This window comes from Sander vitreus, chromosome 22 (genome assembly GCF_031162955.1).
Source record: "Sander vitreus isolate 19-12246 chromosome 22, sanVit1, whole genome shotgun sequence".
Lineage (NCBI taxonomy): Eukaryota > Metazoa > Chordata > Actinopteri > Perciformes > Percidae > Sander > Sander vitreus.
In genome coordinates this window covers 6,193,626-6,210,134 of record NC_135876.1, presented here as the reverse complement: position 1 = coordinate 6,210,134, position 16,509 = coordinate 6,193,626, and the positions used below count along the sequence as shown (strand labels likewise).

The window sequence follows — 16,509 nt, the reverse complement described above, 5'->3', positions numbered from 1 at the left end:
CATAAATGCTTACATTACAACACGACAGTCTTGTTCTTGCATTACCGTTGTTTCTGTATATATGTAATAAAATAATAAATAAAATAAAAGCAGTACTTGGATGATGAGGCCAATGACAGATATCCATTTTGATGGAGTTACAGATTGATCTAACATTGAATAGACATATTGCCAGCATAGATCTATATAAATAGGCAATTATGTGAGTGGGGGTGTCCTCTAGCAATGACGTAAGCAAGAGTCCAGACTTGAGCTGCATTAAGTCAGCAACATTAAGCCAAAATGAAACAGGAAAAGAATAGCTGACTTCAAAGTAAAAGTACTTGAAATGTCATCCATTTCTAAACATTTGACAGTAGCTAAATAATGAATATACAGTGTGTGTGTCTGTCTGCATAAATTATCAGAAGGTTCCAGTTATTTCTTTCTACGTTTAAGGTTGAAGGTTTTAAGCCTTTATTGTGTGTGCATTCTCTTATCTGTATACCCTCTCTGATGTGATTGTTTACCAAGCATCCTATACAGTATAATTTCAGTCTAAAGTGCTCAGCATGCACCCATGCTAAAGTTGACCAAAAAGCACACATCATCACATACCCTTCACCATACCTAGAGATTGGCATGGGGTACTTTCCATAAAATCATCTCTCAATGCAAATCAAACCAGCTATTAGGCTAACTGAAATAAAACCATGTCAATCTCTAGGTATGGTGAAGGGGATGTGATGATGTGGGGCTATTTTAATTCCAAAGGCCAAGGGAACTTTATCAGGATGCATAGTATGCTGGATCCATGAAATAACTGGCCTTTCAAAATAAAAATCTGCCTGTCTCTATGGGAATTTAATATAGGGGTGTCTATACTTATGTCCTCTGTATTTTAAGGAAGAACATTTATTTATTTATTTACGATACATTATTCATTCACAAAGAAAATTGGTGTCCTTAAAGGTTGGATTTTTTCTCATTTTTTTAATTAAGGCATTAAGATCAATTTCGAAAAGATGATTTTTTATTCCTCTTTTTAGTCAACTTTGGCATGGGTGTATTCACTTATGCTGAGCACTGTGTATATTTATTTTTAAAGTGCATATGTGTAACAGTAGCTGTATCATTGGAACATATTTTAGGGTGTTTGCTATGTAGAATTAAGGCTTATACGTCTGGGCACATATAAACCTCACATATTTATGGTTAAAAATTAATTCTAGTCAGATATTTAAAAAGTACGGTAGGCTTTCAAACACGACATCCAATGTTCTGTTTTATTTTGAAGGTTGTAACCGGAAACGGTCTCTGTTACACTGTGTAGTTTGGGCGTTATTTTTATACATCCATGGTTTGGGCAAGAGGAGCGGAGCTCTGCGGTTCTGCCTCTCCGCTTTCCCCTCATTAGACTGGGGAAGAGAGGTCCACTCAGACGCTGCTGGGATTTTGTTTCATTCTCCAGCTACCAAACTGTTCCCGCATTTGGTTTTAATATAAAATGTATACGTTTTCTCTGTAGAGGGAAGTTGAGGCTGGAATGAGTAGCAGGGGAAATCTACGGTGACTTTTTCGGAGGAGAAAGTGGCCCCCGGTGCCAACAGGACAGAGAGTTGCTGCCGCTGTCTGTGTAGCGGATCATCATCACTGGGTGCTGGGGAAGAGAAGCTAGCTTACTTCTTCTGTATGTTGTCGTGGAAATTCACCACAGCGCCAAGGTAAATAAATGTACTCATATTTGATTGTTTTTTTTGTTTTGGTTTTTTATCTCAGCCTAAAAAAAAATAGCACTTTATATAATAGGCCATCATATTTTTGTAGGGGTTTGTATTATGTTTGTAGTGCTCAATGGTAGCCCTACTTTGGGGCATTTTCTATCACTTTTTAATGTTGATAGTAATAATATGGCACTCAAAAATGGCTTTGAGTTTATGGGCTATGTTAGGTAGCCTATCACTATTAAAAGTTAAGGTGTGTGTGTGTGTGTGTGTGTGTGTGTGTGTGGTTTTTAGTGGAATCAATACACTTATCTGCTTTGGATATTGTGAACTAGGCTACACCCATTCATTTCTTCGGGATCAGATGCAACAGGCTTGCACATTTAATGTAGATGGTCAGATGAGAGGGCTTCAACAAGTGATCTCACATGATCCATTTGAATTAGGCAAGGATCACTTGACATGAAATACAGACAACTGTCAGCCCAGACGGAGAGAGACGATCAGGGATGGAGGGTGAAACTGTTGAGGCATGCCTCTCTGACGTCCAAAGAGACAGAATGAAGTAAATCCTAAAACCTTCTGTAGAAAACCAGAAGCAGAGGTATGAATGTGTTTAGTAGGACAAAGACATCAGAAACAGTAGCTTTCTGATAGACCATGAAAACCTTGATGCTTGTTATTGCCCATGCAGTGTGTGATTGATGGTCTAAACAGCATCCATTAATTGGATCAAGCAGAGGACCCCCTCATTTCATCTGAAAGAGAGCAGGAGGATGAGGGCCTCATGAATACAGCTATGACCGTGCTGACTCTACAGTAGCTGGAGAGCCTAGGCATCAGTTTTAATCAGGGAAATGGAGGCAGGAAGGGAGGGAAGGGCTGAGGGAAAGAGAGGATGTCTGAAGGCGATATGGAAGGCAAAGGGGGTGGAGGAAGAACAGTAAGGAGGGGGGGGGCTAATTGAGGAGGAGGGTAAATGTAGGACAGTGGGGGAGTTGGAAGACGGTATCGGAGCCAGTAGCTGAATGGATGTGACCTCAGGCCCCCGGGGAACAGCTGCTGCTGGCTCCCACCTGATTTACGAGGTCACTTAGTGCACCCAGAGAGCCACACCCAGGCCTTTCTCCTAGACATGTGACATTTCACGCGTGTGTTGTTGTTGTTTTTTGTCGGTGAGTGACGTGCACCTTATGGGCGAACTTGTCCCCTCCAGTCGTAAGTGATGAATATGCACTTTGTGATTTTCTGTGTGTGTGTGTGTGTGTGTGTGTGTGTGTGTGTGTGTGTGTTCCTATGGGACAGAAGTGATGAATGTGTATGATTCGCCTCCCCGCCACATGCTTTGTGCCAGAGGGGGAGATCTCAGGCTCCGAGGCGTAAGGTGGTACAAATAATCGCCTGTTACAGCCATTTACCTCCATCACATGAACACACATGCGCACACACTTATCCCTGCACGTCTGAAAGTAGGTCCACAACTGATGATCCCTGAAGAGCAGTAATCTGTGATTTGTTGGGCTCTGAACCGCATGCCCGACCAACAGCACAAACCTCTGCAGTCTTTCCTAGGTTTCTTAAACCATACGGTCATTTAAAGTCCAGGGGCTGTATTACAGAAACGTCCATCTTAAGTCTTAAGTTAAGAAAGGAAGAGTGTAAAATAGGATTATTAGAAGCAAATCCTAACTTAAGTTAGGATAGGAACATTGATTAATTGAGTAGGTAATTTAAAGGAACACGCCACCGTTTGTTGAAATATCAGTTCTTCCAGAAAAAGTTTTTTCGTGATTGTTGCGGGCAAAACTCCTTGATTATGCGTCACGTTTTCTTAAAAAATGCGATGGGATATGCGGGAACTTGCAAAAACTGCGGTTTCATCGTGGCTTCATCGCGGGGTCTGCAGCTTTTCGATGATGTTCACGTCGCGTAATTACGTCACTCCGTAACGTTCCCATGGCGACAGGGGAAAATGGCTGCTCTTGTGTGAAGCAAACGCAACATTTTTCAACTTTCTGCTAAGATATTTGTGACTTTTTTTGCAACGAAAATGCGGGGATTATGAAATCATGCAAGCCCCGCATATTTTGCGCGCAAGTCGGCAATTTATGCGGCGAAAGTGCGGCGTATTTGAAAAAACCGCGGCCCCCGCCCAAATATGCCGACTTCGGCTGATCATGCATTGAATTATGCGATCGCATAATCGTGTTTTCTGGAGGGACTGAAATAGGGTTATTCACCGTCTCCTCTATATTTATGTAGGTGGGAAAACGCATTTTTTGTCTCAGTGCATGCATTGTCTTAGTCCGGCAGCACCGCCGCTAGCTTAGTGTAGTGAATGGAATCCTATGTTGCCGGTTAGCATGTCGTGAGTAAAAGTGAGCCAACAACAACAAAAAAACAACCTAATTACTTCTTGTGACCTGCGTATTCACAACGAGTACAAATAGCAATGCAGATTAAGACTAGACGATTTCCTAGGCAGATATTGACTTGGGACTATATTGACTATTTTCTGTGCAACACAATCATGTCCTTTGCTGCTTTTGTTCTGTTATATTCTTCTGAAAATGTGTCTATTTTTGCAGCTAGATTGCGGGGTGGCCCTTGCTCTTGGTTTTGGTCTGTGACCTCCAGAGCTGCTTTTAGCCAACACTTTTGCCTTTGCTCTTCTCTATTCACTCTTTCTCTCCACACTGGGCTCAAATACACTTTTGGGCCTTTTGTGGGCGGCCTCTTGCTTCTAAAAACAGCCTGTGAGGAGTGGCATGGTTACAGCTGACCTCTGCTTGCCAAGGTCTGCTGAGAAAACGAGGCTAAACATGTTATGTTGGTAGTAAATAGTAGCAGGCAAGTTCTGCCATACTGTGTTCATTATTGTGACAGTGTGAAGGTGTAAATGTGAGGGCCTAACAGTCTGAAAAGAAACTTCTTTTATGTGCCTTTCATTCACAAAACAACTCACTTCAAGGATATAAAGAGTTTGTTTAGAGATGTGGCTTTATTCACTAACATGAACGCCGGCTTGTCTGACTTACGCCAACACTTCCAATAACATAGCTGTAATCAGATAATTGGTCATTATAATCCAATAGAAAATTGGGACTGGGTATCTAACCTTAATACTTTGTTGGTACAAATTAGACACAGTATGCACAGTATGGAATACGGGTTTTTTTTAATGCATTTTTTGACATTTCTGCCATTATTAGAAAGGAGACAGTAGAGAGTTGACAGTAAATGAAGAACGTGGGACAACATACAGCAAAAGTCCCCAGCTGGATTTATACCAGGATTAGACTACACAATTGTTTTGTCTTTCACGACAGTCACTATGTCACACTAGACGGACATAGTGCCATACATTCTTGCTGTGTCTTGGACGGAAGAGTGGCAACACTACAAGTATGACACCGACCAGCCTCCAGACCGATTATCGCGTGCAGTCGTCAAGATCACGCGCAAGTTCATAGGTCGCCGCTTTGGAGGAGCAGCAGCCTCTCAAAAACTCCCGAAAAAGTTTAAAACCGACCGTTTTCAGAAAAACATTTCGGTGAACTATTAATGGTAAAATAAGAAATCTTTTTTCCAAACGAGCCACCATAACGGTCTGGTTTTGAAATCTGGGCGTTCGTCCAATCAGGTGCAGCCATCTCGGTCGTAGGAGGGTGTGGACTGTTTTCTTTGCTTGTCAGTGGTCAGTGAAAAGAAACTGTCGACTGCTAGCGGCTAGCCCACTAGCGTGCAATGCTGGGAAGCGGGGCGTTAACAAAAAGAAGCCTATATACATCCATGATATGGGCAATGTGTGTATCTTTTCTCTGACTCATTGCTCCATCGGACAGCGCCAGCAGTAGCGTCTCTCCTTCTTTTCGCCATGTTTACATACGTGCGCCAGAGAGGGGGCAAGCACTCTCTCTTCCTATTGGTCAACGTCAAGGAACACGTCATAGCATATCTCACACTAGGCAGAAAAAGACAAAAGAATTCAGACATGCTAGACTTTCTGCGTCGTGCTCCCAGATGTAGATCGCTGATCTATGATTATGATTATATGACCCTAACCCATTTCAATTTCCCAGAGCCCAAGGTGACGTCTTCAAATGGCTTGTTATGTCTGTCCAACAGTTCAAAAACCCAAAGATATCAATTAATAGTTTTAGCTCTAATGTTTATATTACTCAAAATAAGTTACTATAGAAAGAATAATTGCGGTATTACTGAAACTCAAGTACCGTAACAGCAGTAGTATTGAAAGGAAAAAAAAAAAGAAACATTATCAACCCTAGTTTATTTAGTTTTTGATAAGTATAATGTATCATTTTAACATGTCATGTCAACATAAAACCTGAAATGTGAAGGACATCATTGACAGCATTGTTAGTCAGTTTATTTAGCTAATTCTTAAGTAGTATTACAGTATACAAATTGTACTATATCACATATATTACAGTATCTAAGCCTTATCTTGAAAATGTTCTTGTTTTAATATTTTGACATCACAATTTGTCTTTATATATCTTTATTTACTGAGCATATGATCAGTTCCCCATGTGCCGCCCCTCAGTGACCTATATGCATGAACACAAGGACCAATACAATGCAAACACTGTTCTCTGTCTCTGTGAACGTGGTCTGTTAGCCGCTGCCATCTCAGGGGTGTTAAGTGAGTCACCAGCAGTTCAGAGACAGAAACACATTATAGTACTGTGGCTTCATAGATGGGCTTCTTTAAAGCTACTCATTGCACTTGGAAATTCCTCTATTTATGTGCGATGCAGCTTGATAATGAGTTGATTGTTCTGACAGAACCAGGCCATTATTTAATTAAATTGAGGTGACATCATTCCCACCACAAACTGTTGAGCATGATACAGTAAGTTTGACTAGACACTCGTAGGTAAACCAAAATACAAACATCTTTTTAGTTTGATATAATACTTAAAAGGAACTAACTCTTCCCAACTGTTCCCAAGTGGGGATCGACCGATACAGTTTTTTTAAGGCCGATAGCGATACCAATTATTAGTAGTTAATGGAACCGATAACAGATATTTGGAACCGATATGCATATACAGTGAAAATGAAAATCTTTAAGTCAAAATTAAGATTTTGGAATGTTACAAAATCCAACACAAAACTTTGTTTCGATGAATTAAGCAATTATTTAATAAATGAGAAACTTTGAACGTAGTACCCAGTAACAGAGAGTCAGATAGTGTTGTGGGGGGGGGGCATTAAGTCAGTGGTGAGTGAAACCAAAGCAGAGGGACAGACACAGAGCTGTAGCCGAGCCAAAGTAGACCACTTTTTAATAATTAACTTTATCGGTTATTAGGCAAATATAACGCCGATACAGATAATCTGCAAAACACGACCCCTGACTGATACAAGGGACGTAGTTTAAGTTAGTTCTTACCCTTAATGGCTTTACATCACCTCCTGCTTTAAAATCTAAATCTAAGCTGCTTTACAATCTAAGTGAATTGGAGAGGAACTCCACAGAAACAAACACAAGTATCTGAAATTGAGGCAGACTGATGCGGCGTATCGCAAGCAGCATGTCAGGACCTCAATACCACATTTAAAACAAAATGTAGGAACAACGTGATCTCTAATTCACTCATTTCTATTCAACACCAGCTGTACAGGTCAGAGACATCAAGACTGACAGTTGTATAGCGGGGAACATTCACTAAAGTAAGTCTATTTAGTTTTCTTTATTACAGGATCCCCATTAGCTGTGCCCTTAAGCACAGCTAGTCTTCCTGGGGTCCACATTTATAAAAAAACAAACATACATTAACGATTAGAGTTCTGATTACGTGATACAGCAGAGCTCAAACACAGTTTAAGAACATGATGTTCAGTCAGTGGCCTCTAAGAAGGCCTTGAGAATTAAACATGACAGATATTCCTCTACTGTTCCCAAGAGGAAATGCATGCAACTGTGGAGTGCTTACTGTTTAAGCTCTGCAGTTTTCACTCTCCCATGGCAGCGGAAATGGAGGTCCTCTAGTTCAAGTGTTAGGTCTGAGGCCTAATGAAAGACATCTGAGTGTCATTAATGTGCCAGTTTTCGAGCATTAGGGCCTCCGCAGGAAGGCAGCAAAGGTGTCCACAGCTGGCCTACTGCTGGGTTCAAATCAAATTAAGACCAAACTTTGACATATCTGTCTGTGTAGCGAAAAACAGAACAGCCTAGGACTTAATGCAGCCGTTTCCACATAGTCTCTGTGACCTGTTAGCTTCTGTTGGACAGCTGGTATACTCTACAGTTTGCCCTTTGTGCTGCTGTTCTCACAAAAAAAATGACGTGGCTGGTTTTCGCCTGACGTTTCCACTCGCGTTACAATGAAGCTCACATTTGTGGTTTTGAGTGAAATGCCTCGACTGTTGGATGGGTTGTCATAGCATTTGGTAAACCCATTAATTTCCCCCTCAGGGTGAACTGTAATAACTTAGTGACGCCTTAACCTCTTATCTACAGGCATCATCAGGTGAAATACTTTGGTGTATGACCAAGTTACCTGCAGAACTAGCATGACATGATAATGCCATCAGCCTCAGCTGTACTTTGTGTGTAGTGCTAATTAGCCAATGTTAGCACGCTACCATGCAAAATTAAAATAGTGAGTAAAGTAAATGTTATACATGCTAAATATCAGCATGTTTAGCATTGTGCTTGTGAGCATGTTAGCATGCTGACATTAGCATTTAGTAGGGGTGGGAATCACCAGAGGCCTCACGATACGATATCATCACGATACTTATGTCACGATACGATACTATTGCGATTTTAAACATATTGCAATATTCTGCTATGTATTGCAATTTATGACCTTTTTTCCAACTTCAAATGTTTCCCAATTTCAGTTTATGTCCCCAAAAGGAAATTCTGTCAACATCTGTTTTATCTAAAAAGATAAATGTCTCTGTTTGTTCATCTCACTTCAATTTTATTTCTGCCTAATTAGATTGTCAAGCAGACAAACTGACCGACACATATATAATAATAGATTGATACTTGGCGTCTGTGTATTGATACAGTATCGCGATACTATGCTGTATCGATTTTATATATAGTCAATATATATATATTAGGGCTGTCAAACGATTACATTTTTTTAATCACGATTAATCGCTGAAGTTCTATAGTTAATCGCGATTAATCTCATATTTTATCACATGATTAAAATTCTATTATTTTGCATTTCAGAACAGTTTTTAAGTACATATTAACAGTGGAAAGCAATTCTTACCAGTGTATCTTGATTGGGAATCAAATGAATGCAAAGAAAGTGACTTTATGAACTTGACTTTAAGATTTGTAATTATTTATTTACTGTAAACAAAAGAAAAATGTGTGAATCTGTCATTATTGCACAATTCCTCCGAGTACCTAACTAAAAAACTAAAAATCCCTATCCTTACCAGAGTCAATCTAGTGTTCAGTAACTCCTGAATAATGTTGATTCCTCACTGACGTCCAGTGATCACCAGTTAATGAGACAGCGTTTGCAGCACCTTGCAGCAGTTCCAGTGTGGCTGCTTTCTCCGTGTCGTACAGGCTGTGTATCCGTGAAAACTGCTGTCCCCCTCGACGGCAACGAGACAGGTCAGAACATGCCAGCCGTAGTACGTCTTTAAGACCCGAGTCCTCTACGATGCTGACAGGTCTGCAGTTAGTTGCCACCCGTTTAGCCCGCTAGCGGGTAGCGTCACGTTAACTGTACTACTATGCTTAGCTCCGTAGGTGGTAGCTCAAGCTTGACGTGCTTCGGTGATATTTTAATTCGGCTTTACACAATGGAGTTTTGGAAAATAAAAAGCTCCATTCAGAGTTATTGCTGCTGTGTTTCTCCATCATGCCTGCAGCCTGCAGCAGCAGGATGTGTTAGGAGGAAGTGGCAGCTTGATGATAAGTAACGGTGCTGCAAAGGGTCAAAATAGTAGCCTGTTAGGCACGACGCAAAGCCGAGTGAAGTGTAAAATACATTAATAAATGCCGGCATGTGATTAAAAAAAAATTTAAAAAAAGAAAAAAAAAATCGCATCGCGTCGGGCCTTAATCGCATCGCGATTAACGCGTTAACGTTGACAGCCCTAAAATATATATATCTATATCTATATATATATATATATATATATCTATGGCATGCTCTGCAGACTGTCAAGGTGTGTTGAGACAGAAAGCTAAGGGAATTTTCTGGACTGTTTGGTTTTATTCACCATCAAACAGCCAATGTACTGTACTAACGGTACGTCTGGTAATTTATCTTTAGCAGATACAGGCTCTTGGGCCCATTAGCTCTGGTCTTTCTCCTTGTCTCCATCCCCACAGACTGTTGAATAATCACCTCACTGCTGTAAATATTTATCTGACACTGCACACTGCTGTCATGTATCTAAATTATTGCTTTCACTGTCTTAGCGATGCAGGTGCTGCGCTGATTTTTGTAGATCGGCCCAGAGAATGAACATCTGTGACAACAGCTGTTTATTGATATACAGGGAGGTCGTTTGGCTGTGCTACTAGCATTATGTTAAGCGGTTTTCAGGCTTGTTTAACTTTTCCCAGAGCTTAGATTACAGTGATGGCCCGACTGGTTTAGGTTTAGGAATCAGACACGCCTGATTCACAGAGACAATATGCTGCTGTTTTGGCAGCTCACAGCATTTTTGACTCTCTGTAACAAGGCAGTCTGGCCCTCTCTCTCCCTGTCTGTCGTTCTTTTCCTTTCTCAATTGAATGCCAACTATGTCATCTTTATGGCTTCAAGAGAAAAAATTGGCTGGTTTCCCAGGCACCACGATACAAGCTTCCTGTGTGATCCAGTTGAGCTTCCTTTGTTTCAGCAAAGGAAGGGCCGACTCAGCAAAAACAAGGAGGCTTACTGTACAGCAGATCCCAGCTTTGCAGACGGAGCCCTCGGCTCACAGTGTCACAGCCAGGCAACCCCACAAGATCCCTGAAAACCTACATAAATAGCCTACATATTAGCCTGGTGGTTGGTGGTAAAAATGCAATGTTCTCTGTCCATATCTAGGTCTGCTTTCAGAGGATCACCATAAACGGTCAAACAGATGGCTCCCCAAAAATGTCAGCTTTTACAGATGCCTGAGCAAAGCTGGTCTACTGTCAAGTTTACTTCTAAAATGCAACAGTATAACAGTATTGGAGCGATTTAATTGTGTGGAACACATTTCCAAGAATGGCACACTGAAATGTTGCCATTTATATTACCACAAGGTTAGTTGGAGGTTTTCCATGTCTCTATGGGGTTGAGGCAGATTTGTTTTTGTGTCTCCTGTGATTTAGTCCACCTTTTGGAGTGATTGCAGAGGCCAGGTGGGGAAGACGAGTCAGAAATAACTTGTTAGCACTGCACAGCTATTTTCAACACAGAGATGGAGCCCTGAATAGTGATATGGACTTGGCCCTCCCCCAAAGGTTGTGGTTTTTGCCTCAAATGTTTCTACTGAATTGCTGTGGGAGGACATGATGAGATGGGAACCCTATTCAATTGGAATGTATTGATACGATACGATAAGAAACCAGAACTGCTTAAATGTTATTGATTTTTCTGACTGGAAAAGTTAGAAAGTCCTTGCAAGGCAGTAGCCCCCCCTCCCCCCTTCCCCAGAGATATATCTTTAGCCTCCTTCATACAAGGGGAAAGTAGAGCATAATCTTCAAGAGCAGCAACAAGCTGTCTGTTAAGCTACTCATAAAGCTGGCATTTAGGCCATAGCTACTACCCCCATTATTCTGTTAAACTATTACAGAGTGAATGATTATGGGTCCCTAGCTGAACCATTTTGGTTTAAAATACCCGATTAACACTTTTCATACGGTATGTCCTGAATAAAAAAACAAAAAAAAACATTTAGACCACTTGTAACAACATTTCATTTCAGCTAAATATTTTAACACAATGACATTTCACCATTTTAAGCATTGAAGCAAGATAATGTAACTTTTAAAAGGAGATTACATAAGCAATAAACCACACTCTTGCTGAGTTCAGTACACCCGTGGGATTTGCCGCTGCAGGCTTAAAGGGAAATTGTGTTTTTTTTTTTCTTTATCTGGCATATTCCCATAATTTAATGTGGCTATTGTTGCTCCATAGCTTGGGCTTACTTTGCACTCGCTTTTGTAGAGATTCTGGGTAACAGGGACTCGTGCAAAACAACTTATATCTGGTGGCTAATGTTGGCAAACTTTAAACAGCTATTTCCTCTGTAACGGCATTACAGTTTGCTGCCTTAATTATCCCTCTACAGGGCTCAACACTAACTTTTTAAAGGTACCTTGGTTGCCGGCTTGGAAATTGACAATACGGTTGCCATGCCATTTAAACTGCCTATATTTGGAGCAACTCATTTCTTATGTAACTATACCACACATTTTAATTATGAAACAATGAGATAATAGCTTGCAATATATTTTCCCATCCCTCTCAAATAAGGGTGCAACGGATCACAAAACTCACGGTTCGCATCACGGAATTTTACAATAACTTTGAATGCACCACAAGGTTTACCAGTTTTAAATAAACGCAACATTTAGTCCCATCTGTGTTGTTTTTCTGACAACAGCAGTGACCATAGTGCTAGTTTGTGTCTATTAGCTCATAGCTTTAGCGGCAGACGGTTGTACCTTCCTACAGCAGGGATCTTCAACAGGGGGTCCGGGACCCCTAGGGGGTCCTCAGAGTTACTGCAGGTGGGCCGCCAAATTATCCTTAGTTTTTTAAGTTTAGAAAAAAGACTAAAATGTCATAACATGAATCTAACATATTATTAGCAAATACAAATCAGCCTATTTGTGGGAAAAATCCATTGATGATAGGCTTACTGGCCTACAGGTAAGATAATCACTAAGGTAGTCATCCACAGATGTATGTTTAACATTAAAACATGATTTATAAAATCATGGCAACAATTATTTGAATAGCTTAGTAATCTATGCATTGAAGAGGTATTTATAAAGGCTTTAGGTCGCCCTACACGTTATTGTAGGCCCAGTTTAATATTCTACTTCATTTTATACAATATATGTATAGGAGGTCCCTGCTCTGTCTCTCTTTCAGTTAAGGGGTCCTTGGCTTAACGAATGTTGAAAACCCCTGATCTACAGTGAAATACAGTCACACTTTAACCAGTTACTACTGTTGCTAATGGTAGGCTAACGTTACCTTATTAGTGTTTACTAGCGTGACACGCAGCGAGGTTTCTGTTGCCTCTAACGTCGGTTTCAGAGCATCAGAGAGCAGGGCAGACATTTAGGTGGCACCGAAATCTACGTTGCTATTCCGTCTGGTTGATACCGGGCACCGGTGCCATATTAGCACCGGATTTTAGCATGCGCCGTTAACGTGAACGCCTGTATGTTTTCACGGCAAGGCGGTCGCACGACAGCTGAAATGTTGTATTGCGCACGAACGTAGTGTTTAAACTTTATGGAGACAACCAAATAAAATATTGACTTCTTTTGAAATAAGATTTTCCACTTTTGTAAGTTTTGATTTGTTTTTATATTTAAAAAACAAAAAAAAAAACACATATTGAACAGGTGGTTGCCAAAGGGGGCAACCAGAGGCCACGAAATGGTTGCCAATTGACTCAATCTGGTTGCCAAGGGCAACCGGGCAACTGTTACTGTCGAGCCCTGCCTCTACTTGTGCTTCCGTAAAAATAAAAATTCCGTTTTTTTTAAACAGGTCACTGATAAACATTTAATGAATGAATTCCAAATCAAATGCGCTATTATCCTGTGATTGTTACTTCTGAACTTATTGGTTCAGCAAATGTTAAATATTGCTCATTGCAATGCCTCATCACACTCAGAGTGTTACTTTGCATGTCTTATCTGTGTTAGAAATTTTGTAAAATATGTTTAAGGTCCTCTCGGTGCTGACATTAGCACCTTCTATCTTGATAGCTATTTTTCACAACTGTGCAGAGTAGTTTTTATCATTCTAGTTCCCTAAATCTCGAAATGTGAAAACAGAAATAGAAGCCTAAGTCATTAACATCTGTGTATATTTCTTCAAGGCTAAAAATAAAGGATGGCCGACTGAATCAGACTTGATGGAAACTCTGTGGCATCGCTTCTCCTTGCTCGCAAGTTCCACTCCAACTCCTAGCTGTTCAATATCTATCACTTTTCCTTATATCTGACAACGGGTCTTCTATTGAAGAAACCGGAAAGCTCATGTAATGTGAAAACTATGATGACATTTTCTTCTCGGCATTTGTGTCTTCATTCCTTTCTCCTGGAGTATTTTTCTCTTCTTTTTTTTTTTTCTTTTTTTCTTTTGTGGAAAAATCACATTGGATTGTCGGCCCGTAGAAGAAGCACCAAACCATTAAAGACATCAACATTTGCCTCATTAGTATTACTTATCACACGGAGGCTCTTCTGGCAAAAAGGGAACGGTGAGTGGGAACATTTGAAGGATCAGAGCCTCTGTCATGGTCTCAGAGGGCAGTCTGATTCATTGCTTTTGTCTGCTATGAGAGGGTCCTCCGGATGGTGGGGGGGGGGGGGGGTTAGACAGAGACACAGACAGACACTGTTTGGCATTCTCCTGCGGTTCTGTCGGGCGGCTTGTACATCTCAGCTCAGACATGTTCCTCTCTGCGCTGTTTGAAGGTTATGCGAAGTCAAGGGGCCACTGGTTTGGCGTGGCTCACAGTGGAGGGAGTGAACTGAGCAATTGTGTGGGTGGTTTGACGGAGCAGGGAGACAGAGAAGGAGAGTGGGAGAGGAAACAAGGGGGAGAAAGAAGGAGGATGGGAGGAAAGGATGCCAGAGATACTTCACAGACAACAGTGGAGGGACTGAATGCCTCTTGGAATGATTTAATTAAATATGAACTGAACTCTAGATCCTTCAAAGTCTATAAGTCTAAAATAGTTTAGCCGTGCGGACCTGTTCATTTTCACTTAGTTGCCTTTACTAAATTAGCTCATTAATATTGTATTTACATTGAAAAGGCCTAAACAACCAGACTAATACTGTAGAAATGGGGGAGGCACGTTTAGGAATGACTAAATGGCTAACTCAGCAGAGGCGAGGAGAGTCTGTTAGTTCCAATCCCTTGGACTTCAAGCATACCCTTTCCCCTCCCGAGTTGTGCACCGCCCTTTCCTGTTTTTCCTTCTTTTCCATTCCTTCTTTTCACGGCCAGAGAATAACAGTCATTCTTAGCGAGGGAAGTCCAGACCTTCTCCTACAAAGAGCGCTGTGACTCTGAGCCGCCAGCTTCTTTACTGCTTTACTGTGTCTAGCTCCCTGACTCTGCCGGTCATTATTCATGGCAGTGCTTACTTAGTACTTGCAAAAAAGTATTGCAATGCAAACGCGGCTCAGTATAAGGGAAAGTATATCCCCTTCACATCTAAGGTTTGTTTCGCTCTATTAAAGCTTTAGTGCGTAACTTTTTGACATTAATGAACGTCCGTTACATTCAAGCCGTTAGCAATTATTATTTAGATGCTATTATAAAGTTGCAAGTAGGCTAATGCTTATAATAATTAGTTAATTAATACGTGGTGGTTAATTAATACATGGTTTTTTTGGTGATCCATAAAAGAGATGATTATTTAAATATTTGTACACTGACAATAGTCTAATCTAAATAAAGGAAGCTTTATTTGTACAGCACATTTCAGCAACAGGGCAATTCAAAGTGCTTTACATAAAACATTAAAGAGCAGTTAAAAACGATAAAAATAAATAAATTAAAAATAAATTTAAAAAAAACAACAAAAAACAACAAAAAAAAAACCAGGCAGGACCATATTTCTTTACCATCTCTTCCACCACGTCCCCCGCAGGAACATGTGGCTTTGTACTCCTGTTACCCATAACAATAGTGGAAGTACTTCTCTTTACCTACAATATAGCCGTCGCTATAAGGCTTAGTTTAATCAGGCAAACTTTGCAAAATCCTTTTTTCCTTTAGATTTTATCATAAAATCCTCTGTCACACCCATGTTGGAGAAATTCTCAGAAATATGTCGTATCTGTTCAAAAATACCACTAGATAAAAGACGAGAGTACAATTGACAGTGCAGTATAAGAAGTTAACAGTTCCTCTTTTGCTCCAAAAACAACCGTATCATTTTTTTCTTATTAAAATGGTAATAATACTAATAATCAGTTGCAACTTTATAATTCCCATCCAAATATTATAGAAATATTGTTTTCAACTGATTTCTTAAAGGTTTACAGATCATTTGGTAATCATCATCTATGGTTATAAGAGGTGAAGCCGTGGGCGTTCATGGAACATTGTGTGTGGGTTCTGTTCGGTTCAGTCTGTTTCTACCAGTTGGTAGCTAACACTAGCTAGCCAGCTGTCTGCAGATATCAGGCTGATGTCCAGAAACACAAACAGCAGGAGCAGACGAGTTAGTGTTAGGGACTTTTCAGCAAAACCAGCCATTAAAGTGGATGTCCGTGCTCTACTTAGTTGAAGCATCTAAACAAGAAGAAAATTAAGTCTTAAAGTGCTCATATTATGCTTTTTGGCTTTTCCCCTTTCCTTTATTATGTTATATATCTTTTTTTGTGCACATTATAGGTTTACAAAGTGAAAAAGCACAAAGTCCACCCGAGAGGGACTTACCATCTCCAACAGAAAACACTGTTCACAAACTGCTCCAAACAGCTCTGTTGTAGTCCAGCCTTTACTTCAGAGACAAACGTGGTCACTTTGTAACACGTTATAATGCTCGCCTAGCTGCTAGCATGGCTCTCCCTCATACTCTGCTTCTGACTGGCTAGTAG

At 40.5% G+C, this 16,509-nt stretch overlaps 1 protein-coding gene across 1 annotated transcript in view; it reads left to right on the top strand.

Annotated features, from left to right (window-relative positions):
* The first annotated feature begins 1,345 nt into the window (after positions 1 to 1,345).
* Positions 1,346 to 16,509, top strand: part of itgb1a (integrin, beta 1a) — a 37,570-nt gene continuing 22,406 nt past the window's right edge. The window contains exon 1 of the mRNA XM_078281284.1: positions 1,346 to 1,703. The gene's annotated coding sequence lies outside the window, so the exon portion shown is untranslated. The remainder of the gene's footprint in view (positions 1,704 to 16,509) is intronic.